Genomic DNA, 12,288 nt, shown 5'->3' with positions numbered 1-12,288 from the left:
AGGTTTCTCAACCACATTCTTCAAGAGATGATAAAGCGGGCTCCTTTGTACTCTCCAAGGGTAAGTTAGGAAGGCTGCAGTGTAGCAATGATGGCGCAACCGTTTAGCTAAGAACGCCGAGCCGAGCGTTAGAAGTTCTTTGGGGAGAACGCAGAGTCCTTATCTGACTTGAATCTTACGATGACCTCCCGAAGTCATCTGCCCTGCAGGATTCCAGCCCTGAGGGAGGGGTTAGTTCAGGCAAAGCCTTGTAGCAGGGGTTGTGTACCAGGCTACAGCGTGTCCCACGTGTCCATGGCAATCGTTTTAAATTAAGTTTATCGTACACTTTAGATATACATAGTGCTCACATTCATCATAGGGAATTTGATACTTTGTATAATCTCTCTTGGTTCTTCTTTCCCCTCCCCTCCCTTCAAACCCTCTTCCCCTCCTTATTTACAAAAGCTTTGTTCTCTTTTATTCTTCTCTAGTTTTTTCCCTTCTCTTTCCTTCCCCCTCCTCCCTAGTTCCCCTTCCCATTTCAACATTTTCTTCCTATTTCACTATACCTATTATACTGTGTGTGTGTGTGTGTGTGTGTGTGTGTGTAAGTGTAATACCGGAGATCAAACTCAGGACTTGTGCTTTCAAGGCAGGCATGGTGCCGCTGAGCTAAATCCCCAGCCCCTCTGTTATACATTTTGGTCCTTATTTACACTTTTGGTAAATAACCAAAGAGAGGATGCGATATTCACGCTTGTGTCCGATTTATTTCACTTAAGAGTATGGTCTCATGCACCCATTTACCTAGAAATATCTCAAGTTTATCCTTCTTAATGGCTGAGTAGTATTCCATTGTATAAAAAGACCACATCTTTATCCATTCATTGGTTGATGGGGATTTGGGCTGTTTCCAAGATTTAGCTATTACAAACTGTGCTGCTATAAACATAGGTGTGTTATGATGCTTTTAATTCTTTCAGGAAGATACCAAGAAGGGGAATACTTGGGATAAATAGAACCTCTAGTCCTAGTTTTATGAGGAATCTCCACAGTGGTTGCAGGTTGCACCAGTCCAAACTCCCAGCAACAGTGGAGCAGGGTTCCTTTTTGCCCCAATAGCCCCTCCAGCATTTGTTATTGGTTGATTTCTTGATAGCAGCCATTCTTTCTGCAGTGAGATGGAATCTCAGTGTGGTTTTTTTTGTTGTTTTTTTTTTCGGTACTGGGGATCGAACTCAGGACCTTTCACTTTCAAGGCAGGCGCCAGAACCACTGAGCTGAATCGCCGGCCTTCAGTGTGGTTTTAATTTGCATCTTTTGAATGGCCAGTGATGTTGAACATTTTTTCATGTATTTAATTAATTAATTAATTTATTTATTTATTTTTGGTATCAGAGATTGAACTCGGGACCTTGAGCTTTCAAGGCAGGTGGCGGAACCACTGAGCTAAATCCCCAGCCCTCATTTATTTGTCATTTATACTTCATCTGAGAAGTGTATATTCATCTCAGATGCCCATTTTTGGATTAGGTCTTTAAATTTGGGGGATCTGATTCTTTTACTTTATATATTCTAGATAGTAGACCTTTGTCTGAGGAATAGCTGGCAAAATTTTTTTCCCACTCTGTGGGTTGTCACTTCACTTTGTTGGTGGTTTCTTTTGCTGTATATTTATTCAAAATAGTCTGAGGAAGCATATTCTATAAGTAATAGGAAAATTGAGGGAAGTAGTAAAATTTTTAAAACAAGGTCATCATCAGATCTATACTTTTCTTCCTTAGGTGGAAGTGGCTAAAAAGTATCTTGGCTACCACATGAAAAAATATAGCTCGCAGGCATCCAATGTGAGTTTTTTTGTTTTGTTTGTTGTTTGTTTGGTACCAGGGATCGAACTCAGGTCCTTGCGATTGCACAGCAGGCGCCAGAATTACTGAGCTAAATCCCCGGCCCCACAGTGTGAGTTTTATGCATGACTATGCTGAAAAGTTGGCAGAGGCTGGAATCCGGAATGAGAGTTACATTGTTATGTCGGGCCATAGCCTTAGGAGTAAAGCCCTTTCTTTTGGAACACACAAATGTCACCATTTTTGCTGAGCTGATTCTTATTTAAGTGTTAACTGTAGTATGTCTTCACGGAAGAAGGGACTAGCGCTGAGCTGCTCTGGGCTGCTAGGCGCAGAGCACATGAGCCCATGAGAGAATTCCCCCAGATCAATAAGCACGGGAGAACAGCCAGACCGTTACCTTTGGCGTAGTCGTGCGCTTTACCAACAGTGGTGTGTGCTGAGAATGTGTCATGAAGCAGCGTCCCCATTGTATGATCATCTTGTGTCCTGCTGCTCCTTAGGCTGAGATGAACAAAGCAGCAAGATTAGATAGAGTCCAAGAAAAAGGGTGCAACCGAGGATTCAGTAAAGAGCTGCGAGAGGCGGCTGCTGGCGCGACACGGCATGGTGTTTTAACTGTGATCTCTGTGAGTGGAGGACCGTGCCCTAAAGTAACAATGGCTAGATGTGGTGGTGGCAGTGCACGTCTGTAATTCCAGTTACTCAGGAGGCTGAGGCAGGAGGGTCACGAGATTAGTGAGATTTAGTCTCAGAAAATAATATTAAAAGCTACAGATACAGCTCAGTGGTAGAGGGCGCCCATGTTTGAACCCAGGTACCACAATAATAATGATAATAAAGAAATAATGATAATAAAAATGTGCCTTAAAAAATCCAAGCTCAGGGCCGGGGATTTAGCTCAGTGGTGCCACCACCTGCCTCGAAAGCGCAAGGTCCCAAGTTCGATCTCCAGTACCAAAAAAAAGTTTACTGAGATTTTTAAACACTCTGCTTCTATTATCTTGAGAAAAAGGCTGAATGTGGGGAAGAGAGCAGGGAGGGAGAATGAATGGGGTAGCTTGGACAGAATGGTGGGAGCCATCTTTAGGAATGTAAAGGATTTGAGTCTTTTAACGTCTTTTTACTTTTTTTTTTTTTTTTTAGCTCAACTTGCTATTAACCTTTAGCCTGATAAACAGCAAGTGGTACCAGGAGGGCAGGCCGAGATGAATGAACTTGAAACATCTGTGAGCTCTGCTAGGGCACGTCCCGTCTCACCCTCGAACCGAAGACTCTTGCTGTGGTAGGGTTCTTTTAATTCTTTGGGGAAGATCCCCAGCAGGGGAATATCGGGGTCAGATGGGACCTCTAGTCCTAGTTCTTTGAGGTCTCTCCATCCTGATTTCCACAGCGGTTGCACCAGTCTGCACTCCCACCAACAATGGAGAAGGGTTCCTTTCTCCCCACACCCCTGCCAGCATTGGTTATTGGTTGATTTCTTTCTTTCTTTTTTTTTTTTGGTACCGGGGGTTGAACTCGGGTCCTTGTGCTTGCAAGACAAGCGGCTGAACCCCTGAGCTAAATCCCTGGCCCTACTGGTTGATTTCTTGATAGCAGCCATTCTTTCTGGGGTGAGGTGGAATCTCAGCGTTGGGAAACACACAATTCTGAGATTAGGGGGCTGGAGGTGTAGCTCAGTGGTAGAGCACTTGGCTACTGTTGCCCTAAAGCCCTGGGTTCCACCCCAAGATCCCAAAAGAAAAAAAAAAAAGATGATGAGATTTTTTGATTTATAGAACTGTCATAAACCATCTCCCAATGTCTTTATTATTATGCCCTTTAATAGACTGATAAGCCATCTTCACTAAGCTATGCTTAAGAAAAGCTAAATATCACTCGTTTACTTTAGATTTATATGACAATTTCCCTGGAAATTGAACCTGTGGAGACCAGATGGCAGGAAGGGGGCCTGACTGGCAACCTCGGGAGCACGGAGGGGAGAGGCCACGCGAGCGTGCAGACTCGCTGCAGGGAGACGTAGAACACCTGAGGGTGAGCTGTTTGCCCGGAGAAGTGGCGTGGAGGGAGGAGCCAGGTGAGTCCTGCGTGACTCTAATTGCCTGCGCCAGTGTCTGAGTGGACAAAGCGAAGGTGCGCCGGCCCCTGGGGCTCTGTGCCGAAGGAGACATGGGCCGCCTGGCCTGCAGATTTTAACCTGTTCCGGTCTCTCTACTTTCATCTTCGTTGCTCCTTGGTCAGGTTCGAACTCGGTTGTAGGCTGGTTCCTACATGAACCCACCCAGGGCTTTATGTACAACAGGCAAGCACAGTACTCTACCACACACCCCAGCCTGATACTTTTTTTTTTTTGGTACCGGAGATTGAACTCGGGTCCTTGCGCTTGTGCAGCAGGCGACGAAACCACTGAGCTAAATCCCCAGCCCAGAAAAATTGTAGAATTTTTAACGGTTAAGAGTCTAGAGCCCGTATTTCCACTAACAGATGAATGGTTAAAGAAAATGTGTACACACAAATGAGTATGCTGTAAAGAGGGATAAACGAGTCATTTGTAGGAAATCGGATGCACCTTAGACCCTAATGTTAAGCGAAGTAATGCAGCTTAAATATCACATGGTTTCTCTTACATAAAAACTTAGTGTGTAAATAAAGTGCAAAATAAAAGACAGATAATAAGAAAAGAGAGAAAGCTATTGTATTCCAGCTGTGCTGGGCAGGGTTGGGCACACCTGTAATCTCAGTATTTGGGAGGCTGAGGCAGAAGGACCACCATGAGTTTGAAGCCATCGTGGGGTACGTAGTGAGATCCTGTCTCAAAAAAAAAAGTAAGAGAAAAAGAAATGAGGTGTGTTATGTACATGTACGAATTCCCCACAGTGAATGTAACCGTCACATACTGCAAACATGTACTAATAAAAATTTTAAAAGAGCCTATAAACACTGTTTATATCTTCTGTTAGTTTTACAGCCACCTGGGGCTGCCTTTAGTTCTGCCTGGCTAAAACTGCAGGCAACTGGAATGTATTTAGGAGCAAGATCTAGCAAGTAACTTCACCGAGTGTTAAAAGGCGTCTGGGTTGATGAGAGCAGGCTGCGTTCAGAGGGTCTCGTCGCCCTCAGTGGCAGCTCAGATGTTCCAAGTGGGGTTTGGAAATCAATCCTGAGCGCTCAGTCCGTCCATGTCCCGGCCCAGTCCCATCCCTGACCTTGCTCCTATGAAAGCTCCCTGGGGAGTAGTGTTCAGTGACGTCCTTGCTAGCCTTGAGTTTCCAGAAGTCAACGCACACAGTGTTCTGGGGCCTTCTTTTCTTTAAGGCAGATTATTATTTATGTGCAGAGCTGCATTCTGCCGCCAGCCAGGCAGAGGATTTGTGGTGAGATCAGGAGAGTGAGGCCCGGGCGGGCTGTCCTTCCTTTGCCGCTCAAAAGGGACCCTGTCCTGGATAGTTTAATTATGAAACTCTAAATCATTGTTTTTCAAACTGTAAAATGTAAATCTACACGCAATCCACCTTATAGGGCTGTTAAGATCGAATGGGGTCCGGAATGAGAACACCTTGACGGCGACAGAGTGGAAAGGAAGGTGGGCTCCAGAGTGGGCCTCTCACCCCTCCTGCTCTCGCCTCTTGTTTTGATCCCTTTGCTGTCACTTTAATGGAGCCTCTGGAAGCTGAGGAGACAAATGTGTGCTTGCGGTCAGTCTATGAAATTAAGAGTTCTTTCTTTTAAATAATTATGTTGGCCACCGAGCCTCTTCACAGGGCCTGCCCTGCACTCCAAGGTGTGCTTTTATTTTCATTTTTACTTTCTCCTCCCTTTTCACATGGCCCAAACTTGTTCTACAGAGCACATCTCCCCTCACCCTTCTTTTTGTTTTTCCTACTTCTAATAAATGTGAAACTTTGCCAGAAAGTAAAATGAAATGTTAACTTTTTGCACAATAGTAAACAGGCCGGGAGTAGTGGTGCATGTGTGGGAGGCTGAGGCAGGAGGGTCCCTGTGAGTTTAAGGCCAGCCTGGACTATACAGTGAGACCCTATCTCAGAAAACTAAGAAGTAAACAGACATCGGTCAAAAGCAAGAAACTATTTTTAAAAATATGTATAATCTATATTCAATGATGATCTTTTTAACATAGAGTTTAATGTTCTAATTTTGTTTGTTTAGCATAGTTCCTAAACCTAAAAAAAATTTATTTTTGAGAAGGGTCTGCCTGTGTAGTTCAGGCTGGCCTGGAACTCACTATATAGCCCAGACTGGCCTTGAACTTGCAGTGATTCTCCTGCCTCAGCCTCCCGAGTGCTGGGATTATAGGCATGCACCACCACGCCTGGGTACCCCTTCGTATTTATAATAGTTAATTGTTTAGAACAGGCTTAGTGATGACTTCAGTCCTGATTTTGGCTAACAGAGGTTCTCCCAATGTTCACCAAAGTCAAAACAGTGGCGCAACTCAAATACTGAATGTTGGAAGCCCAAGGAAGCCAGATGGGGCACTGCTGCTGCAGGGTGCTGCACAGCGTGGGGATTATGCACACAGGCGTTGGGGTGCCATGTTCAGAGTCTGGCTCTGCCGCTCAGGTACAAGCTTGAGTAATGACCTCACCTCCTTCACCCCTGGGTGCCAGATGGAGGCAGGAACGACTTCTTCCCCGGGTGGTGAGGATCCTGGGAAAGGCCAAGCCCCGTGCTCCACTCTCAGGACAGAGAAACAGAGGCTGTGGTGGCAGGGACTTTTGCTTCTTGGCTTTCGTGGTTGCTCAGAGCCGTGCACAAAGCCTGGGGCTCTGACCAGGACTCTGTCAGCCTCCCACACTCCCTCCGCTGCCCCAGCTTCTGCAGCCCCGCCATGAGCTTTTCTGTTGCTCGTGGTCAACGGTCATTTGGGACATGCTGACTGCGCACCCACGCACATGAAGTCTGGTGCTTTTTCCTCTTTTCCTTACCTCATAAACAGGCCTAGAGTAAAATTTTCCGGATGACCCGTTCTGGAATACCGGTCCTCCTGTGTAAGGCCTGACACCCGGCTCCCGTGCACCCAAGAGGCGGAACCAGGGTCCCACCGAGAACAGTTAACCTGGGGACTTCCTGGGGGAGTGCGGTCCCGGACAGCAGCAAGACCAGTTGGATTCCCAGGCTTTAAGCCAGAAAGAAGGAGCTGTCTATACAGATATGTAGACACATGCGCAACTTAGGACATGGTGGCTGGAATGTACTGAGTTATCTTCAGCTGGTACCAGCTGCGGGAGCGTTCCCGCCACCGGGTCTGGTTGTAAAGCCACAAACCACTCTCGTGGCTCTGCCTGGGAGACCACACGGGAGAGGCAGTCATGGCAGCACAGCCAAGGTGGCCACCGTCCCTCAGCTGCCGTTCCTCCCAGTAGAGCAGGAGCGTGTCTCTCGAGTCCGGGTCAGGACTTAGCGGGTGGATGGTTAAGTCCAGAGCAGCATTTGCAGGGCCACCTGACCGGCGGCGTGATTTTTGTGCATCTGGACAATGTTGTGTAACTCCCTACCTGTGAAAATCGTTCTCCAAACTTTATCTGGCTTTGTCACCAGACACAGAGGGCTTCGGAGGCATGTCAGGCAGGTCATAACAATGCCAGGTGCTGTAATTCCTTTCCTTTTCTTTCTTTTTTCCTGACAATACCGGGAATTGCACCTTGGGCCTTCTTTATGCTAGACAGACGCTCTTCCGAAAGCTCAGCTATGCCCGCAGACTCACATCTTTTGATTGTCCCTCTAGTCTCAGTTCGTCCACCTGGCAGCTTGTCCGACCTGGTCCTTGCCACCTCCCAGAGGCAGGAAGGCTAGGAGGGGTCCCGTTTTGCTCCCCTTCAATACCACCTCCTCTCGAGACCCATGCTGTCAGGGCCTGGGAAGCTGAATGCCAAGCATGGAGCAGGGTTAACCTCCCAGCTCCTAGTGGCAACAAAATGCATTTTGCTCTGGTGGCCTCACTCCCGTGTCTATGTGGAAAGCATTCTGGGGTGCCATGGGTCACGGTATTCAATGCCTTGTCTTTGCCAGGTCCTTGGAGGGTTAGTAAATATACCTGAAGCCTCTGGTCACCCCTAAGGCCTTCGCTCTGGGGCAGCTGTGGCCCCATTCTGAGTCACGGGGAGTGGGGATCTAATCCATGGAGCCAGTAATGCTGGATCTTGGAAATTCTTCACCCTCCTCCAAAGGAGGGAAATGCAGGGACTGCCCTGTGGACTTAAGATCTTCCTGCAAGGCTGCTAGATTGCCTTAGCTTGTTCCGCTGTCTTCAGTGGGGTACTGTCACCAAGCAAACCGTATCACATGTGCCTTCTGGTCTTCATCACAACCCTCCATTTCTTTTCTCCCACTTTTAATGGGGGTTTTTTTCTTTTTGTTTTTTGAGTCAGGGTCTTGCTATGTAGTGCAGGGTGGCCTTGAACTTACTATGTAGCCCAGGCTGGCCTCTAACTTGAGTCAATCCTCCTGCCTCAGCCTCCTGAGTGCTGGGATTACAGGGGTGCACCACTCTTTTCTCCCACTTTTGTCTGTCCTTTTTCCTACCAGACTTTGTAGAAAGTTGCATCCTGTCCCTGTCATGTGCAGTCTCTCCCAAGCCAGCAGTGGCCTCCCCTGCGTCATAAGCATCCTGTCTGACCACCGGACTAAGGAGGAGGAGAGGCCCAGGTGGTTTTCACAGGGCTGTAGGATGGCTGCTTTGGGTCCTTGAAGCCCAGGATGCCAGTGGCTCTCACGTCCCCAGTTCCTGCAGAACAGCCTGGGCATCCGCCATGCTTTTGCCTGGCCATGCCTGTCATGGCCAAGATGATCCAGTCTTATGGGGGTGGTTGCCTCAGGTCTGGAGGGCGGCCTGTAGGTGCAGTGTGACAGCGAGACGTGTGGTAATGTCAGTCATGTTCTCAGTTCATCTCCCACCAGAGAAATGCCACCCTGTGCCCCGCACCTGAGTCTTGGCATCAAGGCAGCCAGACTCACAGGTGACCGTCTGGCGGTTTTTGCGGTGTCCAGCACTTCTACAGCAGCCCAGGCTCCCCGGTGGGCGGCCTCTGTGTGCAGCACCTCTGTCTTTCCTTGTACCGAGGTCAGCAAACCTAAGGAGGCTCTCGGCAGGGGCCCATTCTCTGTCGCTAGATCCCTGACTCCCCTGACTCCCCTCCTCCCAGGGATTCCAATTCTTTGTGTCCCCTTCTGACGTCAGAAAACATCCCGCACTGCTCATTTTCTCTCCAGTTCTTTCCCTCCCTCTATAAGGGGTTTCAGACCTGGCATTTCGTTTTCCCACCTAGTGAAGAGAGCGTAGAGACACAGCGGATGTCCAGTTAGCTCTCCTAGTTTCTTTACCTGCTCCTCCTAGCCGGCTGGGCACCTGACTTGCCCACAGCAGTGGTGATTCCACTGCCATGGCGACACGCTGTCCTTCCCCAAGGGGTGCAGGATGCAGCAAGTGGCTGGCCCAAGCCTAGCAGTTCCAGAGCGCCCACACTCACGCAGCAGGCTGCCTGGGGCTGAGAGCCTGTGGGTCCCTCCCCATGTGGTGTGGGGTGGTCAGCTCGAGATCCCCGGGGAGGCTTCCCTCCCAGCACCACTTCCTCCAACTCTTGGATGGCTCCTCAGCCTGCTTTCAAGGCCTGTCACAGCAGGTGCCATGTTCCCTCCAGCTGCAAGCAAGAGTGAGGAGTCTGCTTCTGTGGGGAGGGCAGGGCCGCGCCTTCTGTCCACCTGCCACACCAGAGATCGAACTCAGGACCTTGTGCTTGCAAGGCAGGTGCGGCACTGCGGAGCTCCCTCCATTCCTGCAGGTGGCATGGCTGTTTCCTCACAGGTGGCCTTCTCACATACATGCCACATTTCCCACGTTTTCTTGCCAGTCACGCATTGCCAGGCACCTGGAGAGGCTGCATCTCTTGGCCCTGTGTGTGGTGGCAGAGTAGACATGGGTGTGTGGCTCCCCTGACACTGACATCCCTTCCTTTGCTTTGTACCAAGGGGTGGGAGGGGTGAGTCTCCTGGCTGTTCTGTTCTTAGGTCTCGGGGAAGCTCCGGTCTGCTCTCCACCAGGCCCAACTAGTCCATGTTCCCACCATAGTAAGGGGCTCTCCGCCCACCCTCACCAGCATTTATTGCTTTTTTATTTCCTTGATTGTAGCTGTTCCGACTGGAGTGAGATGGAATTTCAGAGCAGTTCTAATCTGCATTTCCCCCATTCTGCCCAAGTTATTTCATCCCACATATGTGCTAGTTTTATAGATCAGTTTCAAGTTTTTTAGACTGGTCCATAAAAAAACTGTATAGAGGGGCTGGGGATTTAGCTCAGTGGTTCTGGCGCCTGCCCTGCAAGTGCAAGGTCCTGAGTTTGATCCCTGGTACCAAAAAAAAAGAAAAAAAAAACCTGTATAGACTTAGGATGTACCATGTGATATTTTACTACGTGTATGCATTGTCTAATGTTTAAATCAGGGTAATGTATCTCTCTCCTCAAAATTTATCATTTATTGATGAAGAGATTCCAAATCCTTCCAGTTTTTTGTTTTTTTTTTGGAACCGGGGATCGAACTCGGGTTCTTGAGCTTGTGAGGCAGGTGGCGAAACCACTGAGCTACACCCCCGGGCCAAGCCCTTCCAGTTTTTTGAACTACACAGTCCATTGTCTAATCGACCATCAGCCACTGTGCAGCAGTGCAGCAGCACTTCCGGCTCCCTCTGACTGTAACCTGGCCCTCACTGGCCCACCTGTCCCCAGCCTGACCCAGTGTCCCCAGCCTGTGGATGCCGCCTGCCCACTGAGCTAAATCCCCAGACCAAGATTTGAAAATGTAACAGCTGTGTGGCCTAGAAATGTGACCTTGCGCTCTGGGAGGAGGGTGTTCTTATCTCCACCTGAAGACTGGTGATAAAGGCCAGCTGTGACACCACAGTAGTTGTGCGCTTGTCCTCTGTCGGTGCTGTGTTGGCAAGGAATGCAGGATGGCGCGATGCCTGCCAGGGACTCTGGGAGGCTTCTGAGAGCTCTGCCCCTCCTCCTTTTAAATTTGGATAAGCAGAGAGTATTTTGCTATTAAAAGAATTACGTGAGGGGGCCGGGGATTTAGCTCAGTGGTGCCGCTGCCTGCCTGGCAAGTGCAAGGACCCGAGTTCAATTCCTAGCACCAAAAAAATATTATGTGAGTAAAACACTGCAGCCTGCTGGAATTACATAGTGAGACCCTGTCTCAACACCCCTACCTCAAAGAAAACAAAACAAACAAACCAAAAAACCACCGCAGCATCTAAAGTGATGCAAGCAGGACTTATGCTATGGACTGCCTGGCTTTGAATAAGAGTAGTAACAATAATACAATAGCAGTGAAACTTTTATGGACCAGTTAATGTGATCCAGGGACAACATAGTCCTCACTTTATTTTATTGGCCTCGCTTTACAGATGAAGAAACTGAGGCTCAGAGAAGTTAATTTACCAACCCAAGGTAACACAGCTAGAATGTGGTAAATTTGAACCTAAGTCTGATTCTAGAGTGAGCACTTTTAACTGGAAGGCTGCAGTGCTTTTCCTTGTTCATACTTTTCTAGATCCAAAGGGTGTTGGCACCAGAGAGGACTGCTTCTCCGGGTTCCCACCTTGATTCTCTTTGGGTTGAGATCTTTTAGAGAAGCAGTATTGATGTCACTATTTACTGTGGTAGTTAAGACATTTGGGGGACGAAGAAGAGTGTGGAACATCATTTTTCTGGGTGCCAGGCGTGGTGGCACATTCAGGGCAATCACTGAGTTTGAGGCCGTCCTGAACTACATTGTGAGACCCTGTCTCAAAAGAACAAAAATACGAGCTGGGGATTTAGCTCCGTGGTTCCGGCACCTGCCTTGCAAGCACAAGGTCCTGAGTTCAATCCCTGGTACCAAAAAAACCAAACAAAAAAAGAACAAAAATATCATTTTTCTGGGTGAAGAAGTTGGCAGGCAATCTCTTCCCACCAAAAGCATCAGCATCCTGAGGGGGAAGCAGGTGAAGAGAGGGCGTGGCAGCAGCAGGGAGCCCTGGCCGGGTGATCATCTGCCTCAGCGGGAGCCCAGGTCCAGGGAGAAGTTTTCATTTTAGAAAGGTGGGAACCGAGGGCAGAGAGGCCACAGCCTCTGGAAAGTACTTCAGTAGAGAAAGATGGCCCGGGTCTGTCGGCTTCCTGAGGATAGAGCCCAGGACGCTGGCATGCACTCCTGTGAGCGAAGTTTACATTTGTACCTAATGAGCTCATTTTCCTTGGTTACAGTGACTTGTTCCTGTCTTTGAGGCTTATTGTTCTCTGGTCCTCCAGGGCTGTTGTCGGAAGTGTCTCATCTGGAAGTGAAAGAAGGACAAATAAAGGCTGCCATCTGTCCCTGGGAAATTCCACGCACTGCCCTGTGGTTGAGCTGGCCACCGTGGGAAGCCTCAACATCTGAACACAGGCAGTTACTGCTTATACCTA

At 48.6% G+C, this 12,288-nt stretch overlaps 1 protein-coding gene and 1 long non-coding RNA gene across 10 annotated transcripts in view; one reads left to right on the top strand and one right to left on the bottom strand.

Annotated features, from left to right (window-relative positions):
- The window catches only part of LOC101700154 (endogenous retrovirus group K member 7 Gag polyprotein-like), a 33,079-nt gene that overhangs the window by 950 nt on the left and 19,841 nt on the right, over positions 1 to 12,288 (top strand). Inside the window, exons 1-5 of one of the 9 annotated variants that reach the window (XR_015440712.1) lie at positions 46 to 60; positions 1,767 to 1,829; positions 2,333 to 2,458; positions 2,976 to 3,114; positions 12,136 to 12,288. The gene's annotated coding sequence lies outside the window, so the exon portion shown is untranslated. Of the gene's footprint in view, positions 1 to 42; positions 61 to 1,766; positions 1,830 to 2,332; positions 2,459 to 2,975; positions 3,115 to 3,720; positions 3,907 to 12,135 lie in introns of those variants that run through there. The other 8 variants (XR_001182420.3, XR_002389795.2, XR_015440714.1 and 5 more) reach the window with 8 other exon arrangements.
- LOC147825491 (uncharacterized) overlaps positions 4,041 to 12,288 on the bottom strand; it is a 28,242-nt gene continuing 19,994 nt past the window's right edge. The window contains exon 3 of the long non-coding RNA XR_015440717.1: positions 4,041 to 12,158. This is a non-coding gene — a long non-coding RNA (uncharacterized LOC147825491). The remainder of the gene's footprint in view (positions 12,159 to 12,288) is intronic.

Source organism: Heterocephalus glaber, unplaced genomic scaffold (assembly GCF_053883595.1).
Source record: "Heterocephalus glaber isolate CG9 unplaced genomic scaffold, H.glaber_assembly_v1.0 deba00001498, whole genome shotgun sequence".
NCBI classification, from domain to species: Eukaryota; Metazoa; Chordata; class Mammalia; order Rodentia; family Bathyergidae; genus Heterocephalus; species Heterocephalus glaber.
The sequence above is the reverse complement of the archived record's forward strand: the minus strand, read 5'-3'. Positions and strand labels throughout refer to the sequence as shown.